At 34.0% G+C, this 5,305-nt stretch overlaps 1 protein-coding gene across 3 annotated transcripts in view; it reads right to left on the reverse strand.

Moving 5' to 3' along the window:
• The window catches only part of fbxw7 (F-box and WD repeat domain containing 7), a 236,815-nt gene that overhangs the window by 172,035 nt on the left and 59,475 nt on the right, over positions 1-5,305 (reverse strand). For all 3 annotated transcript variants that reach the window (XM_016559873.1, XM_016559872.1, XM_016559871.1), the window contains one exon: positions 2,919-2,974. The gene's annotated coding sequence lies outside the window, so the exon portion shown is untranslated. The remainder of the gene's footprint in view (positions 1-2,918; positions 2,975-5,305) is intronic.

Genomic DNA, 5,305 nt, shown 5'->3' on the forward strand with positions numbered 1-5,305 from the left:
AAGCAAAGTTTCCTTACTTTAGCAAAGGAAAACCAGTCTCCTCTTGGCTTATATCGAAATCCTCCGACATTCTTCTTTACAAATCCTCGTTTTGTACTTCTAATTCCTGACCGTTGTTTTGATCTCTCCCCTGTTTGTTTTGATATCTCCCATGCGCTTCCGCGTTCATCACTTCTGAGCGGCGCATGCGCAACGCCGACATCCTACGTCATCCGCCCGGAACTGCTTCAGTGTACAACAGTGAGTGCAAGCTAGATTAGACTGATGAACTGCAACACCCACTGACTGCCATTAAACAGCTTGTAAGATCAAATACAATTTTTTATATAACTCAGACTGGATTCGTCTGAAAGAAGAAAGTCATATACACCTAGGAGGACGCCTTGAGGGCGAGTAATTCATGGGCTAATTTTCATTTTTGGGTGAACTAACCCTTTAACTGTAATAAGATGATTGACAAGGCAGTTTAAATGGCCGCACGGAACTAAGCAACAGAGACCATTAAAGACAAAGTTATGACTAAATAGTATGTCCCAAAGCTTGCCTACTATTCTGCTACATACTTAAAAAGTATATACTTTTTCTTCACAAAAAGAGTACGTACTTTAGGGCATAGTATAAGTTGGCAAATTGGGATGCAGTAAAAGTGTTCTAAAATCGGCTAAAAAGTCTGAAATCTGCGTAACCACGTAACTTAACAGTCACCAGCAAGTTACTCTGCATTTGGCACTTAATTCTTAGTTCCTAATTGAACAAATATATCATGTACATTTTACCAGAAAAACTGTTTTGAATTCGAGAAGACTTCAGGAAGACTTCATAGAATTTCCTTGAAATGGTCAGAGAACAACTGAGACTTTTACAAACAGATATTTATATTTACCATTAACATGCTGGGTATGTGATAAATTCCTGAAATATTGATAAGGGACCATGAATAATATATAACAATATATAATGTTTTATGTATCAGCAAATGTATGCAATCACACATATTTCTAAGTAAACCGATAATTAACAGTTAAGCATATGATATGCCTGAGAATACAAATATCAACATGCAGCATATTAAATAGTGATTTAATCTGTGTGTTTTTTTCTCATACACTATGCAATTAGTATATGAAGTTGAAATAAAACCATATTAACAAATGTACTTCATCCTCATAATGTGATGCATTTCTGAATGAAACAATATGCAGAGTGAAATAATGTTAGTGTGGTGGGGGTTATTATGCAGATTTGAGTTGGAATTTTAGTTTATGATTTTTACTGGGTTATTTTTTTCCCCAAAAGTAGTTGGAAATATTATTATACTGACTATCGACTGGGGGAAATTATTTTTTTTTAAATTATATATATATATTTAAAATGATGTGCACTGATAAACCACAAACATTAAGACCAGTAGAATTTATTGAGGAAGCAAACAGGGTCAATCAGGATTTCAAGTTGCCTTTACGCATTGGATTAGACCATACTATGTGCGGGAATCCCTCAGAGACTCACACTCTTTAGTCCATTTGTGCTGCCTGCAGATTTATACATAAAAAAAAAAAAACACGCTTATCAAATCATACTGTGCAGCTCATACTGCATTCAGAGCTTATGTATAATTCATCACTGATATATAATATTTCATATTAGGGGGCCGTCAGCCTCTTTCTACCCCTGTCATTTCTCTTACAATTTTTCGCAGACTCTCTCTCAGCTCAACACATCTTTTTAAAGCAAGGTATTATAAACAGCCCAGTGGCCTCTAGCAGTGCAGCTCTTTAAAAATTCATCAATGAAAGAGCTGCCCCCTCTGCACCATATCAGTTTACCTTTATTTCACAAAAGCGTGACAAGACATACATTATTAACCAGTTGCTTGAACGTCCAAGCACACAACTCCCCAAGCAAATGCAGAGACACAAAAACAAACATGGACCCTTGAATATGAAGCTGCCTCTCTCACAAAAACCCCTCTTTAGTGTAGCAGGGCTGCACACTGTGGGTCTTGTGACCGACATTGACGGGAAGTGTGAAAGTTGGTCTCTCCACCTTTATTTTCTTCCTCCTGTCTTTCATCCTGTGAATGGTACAGCCATCCCATCCGGGAGAAGACAACAAATGGTGGTAAGTGTTCTGAATGGACTGCTTGTCTCAAAAGCATTTGTAGCAAGCGTGAAGGTACCATATCAAAAACTTTAAAACGCAGTATCTCAAAGCGCAAAATTAATTGTAAATTCAGAACCAACATGGAGATTTATTTTTAGTACAAGTAAAGAGAAAATTAAAATAAACATTAAAATTCAAATCAGATGTCAATCAGTAAATGAATCTAAACAAATCTTGGAAAACTGAAAAAGATTCAAGTCACTGGGATGAATCAGTTTCCACCAATATTTGCTGATGGAGTCTAATTACTGCCAAACTACCCATAATCTCAAACAAAACCAAAGTAGGATCAACGACTGCAACAACAGCTTGTTTGGTACACCATAAACAGAGAAAAGTGGAAAAAATAAATAAATAAAATTATATACAGTGGTGTGAAAAAGTGTTGGCCCCCTTCCTGATTTAAGAAAAAATATACACCAGTTTCCACAAAAATGTTTAGTAGCTTAACTGCTTTCAACACTGATAATAATAAGAAATGCTTGTTAAGAACCAAATCAACATACTACAATAGTTTCTAAAGAATTTTTGACACTGAAGACTGGAGTAATGGCTGCTGAAAATTCAGTTTTGCCATCACAGGAATAAACTACATCTTATATCAAAACAGAAAACAGGTATTTTAAATTGCAATATTATGGTTTTACTCTATTTTTGATTAAATAAATACAGCCTTTCGAATGGTAGTGAAGTTCTGAATCCAGGTTTTTATTCAGTAACAGAAGATAAAATTTGTACATCAAGTAGTTACTTACGATTTACACGTCTGGCAGCTCAGAGTCCTTCAAACGTGTTTCTCCACCTCTGACTTCTGTGAATAAAGAGAAAAAAAGGCATTAAAGATAATCTAATTTCCTCTTGTTGTTATGAAGGATTGACAGAACAAACCTTAATTTCATTCAAAATGCTGCAGAATAATGTGACACCTCATTTCTAGTACATATTTTGATTACTACTATTGAAGTCATCATGAAATGTTAGTGTGAAACATCATGAAATGGAAACATCGCCTATTTTCTAAACACATGTTATTAATCTTATTGTGAAGGATTCATCCATCCATTTTTTTAAACCTTATTTTTACCTCATAATCTGGTGATGTATGCCGGAGTTCTCCAATCATTTAGTCTGCTTAAACCCCAATCCTTCTTAACGATTGACTACAAGCTCGTATTTACATCTGCCTACATCCAAATCAACAACTGATGGACAGAATCAAGTCCCTGCCCTGCATGTTTTTTTCTGGATTAAATTTTTCACTCATCACAATATTGAAGAAAAGATTTGTCACTACAACTATTATATCGCAACTTTAACATCCTGCTAGGAAGTGTTTGCATAAATTACAACAGAGCCTCATGCATGTCATGTGAGAAAAGTTGAATGATTGTGAACCCATGAAAGAAACTTAAGAATGCAGACAATTTCTGATAGCATTTCCCATGAACCACTTTTTTATATCCATGTAATCAGAGACAAATTATATAGTGAAAAACTACACTCCATAATTTCTTCATCTTACCAAACAATGTTAACACTATCTCTCAAGGGACTGATCATTAGCATAATATTAAACGCAAAGTTGCTGAACTGAATTAGTTTAGCATGCTGCATTTGACAGCGCAATATACAGTGCTTTTGTAGGGCAACCACGAAGTTAGCTTCACCCTGGTAGCAACATACGGTTTCTGCAGTGGCTTTTAAATTATTGAAGAAATTTTTTGAATCTTACACTTTTAGTTAATCATGATAATCTTCACAAACGAACAACTTTTTGTGTGAGTTTTAAAGCCTAAATACAATTGCAAGATTTAAAAAGATAAATATGGCTAAACAAACTACACCGTGGTCACTTGACTTCAATTTTCACAGCCTCGGAGCAACTGCCTTTCAAGACAGGTTTTTCTTTTTTCTTTTTTTTTTTAAGGGGGGGGGGAAATTATGTATTTTATGTCATTGAATGAAATGTGCAAATATCTTGAGCTTGTGTTAATCACAGGCCTCAGTTCAGGCATTTAATTAAAAACTAATTTAAAAACCTTTTGACTTTTGGACGATGACAACGCAAAGTAGGGCTGCACAATATTGGAAAAAATTCACATTGCGATATTTTATTTTTCTGCGATATATATTGCGATATGAAAAAAAAATCACCACATGACTGGAATAGTTTATTTGAAAAAAAAATAATCAATGATTGGGGTGTTTTTGTTGGCAAGTAAATCAGCATAGGAAATAGGGATGGAACGATTACCGGTTTCACGATAAATCACGATAAAATACCCTGATGGTTAGTATTACCGTTTAAAATTTAATTATCATCAAAACTGTGTTTGATTTCCATTATACCATTCCTGCGGGGTAAATCCTGTACAGCCAGCATCAAAGGTGTGTGAAATGGAGCCATAAAGATAAATGCCAAATTTACGGTTTAAAAAAACAATTTAATCCCCAGTTAAATCTTCAAATCCCAAAAGGCTTTCCATATCAGAGAAGCAGTGTTCAGTACAAAATTTTCCTACAGTACGTGTTACAATAGTTCTGGGCCTCTGCAGACAGATTAAATAAATACAATCAAACTCTATTTAAACTCATGACAGCCAAAATCAGGCTCAATAATTATCACGATAAATGTAACATTTTTTTTTCTTTCAAGTTTAAAGGCAGATTTTTGCTCCAATGCGAAAGTTGTAAAAACCAGATGGTTAATTGTGGTTTTCAACTATTCTTTATGGTCATAACATGACAAACACTTCGTTTTTGAATTCTTTACACTTCACCAGTCATTTTTGCATTAAAATAAATATCTAAATAGAAAAAAATAATTTCTTAGTTCTGCATGTTCTAGTAATGAGTAATATTTTTTCAAATCAAGAAACAAGTTTGTGTTGCCTGATAATATAAGCCTACATTTTAATTTACATTTAATTAACTTTTTTTTGTCTCTTATACACATTTGATAGTAGCTTGAGTTAGGATGCAGATGTAGATTTATGTTAATTATCAAAATCAATCATATCTATAAAAATTGTAGCAATCTCATTTTTATATGGTGAAATTTAATTATTCTGACTGTTTAAGATGTTTTTTTAACCATTGGTCTTCCATAACATACATTTAGATCATGATAATCACAGTTAAA

Source organism: Sinocyclocheilus rhinocerous, unplaced genomic scaffold, assembly GCF_001515625.1.
Source record: "Sinocyclocheilus rhinocerous isolate Xijiao unplaced genomic scaffold, SAMN03320098_v1.1 scaffold1129, whole genome shotgun sequence".
Taxonomy (NCBI): Eukaryota; Metazoa; Chordata; class Actinopteri; order Cypriniformes; family Cyprinidae; genus Sinocyclocheilus; species Sinocyclocheilus rhinocerous.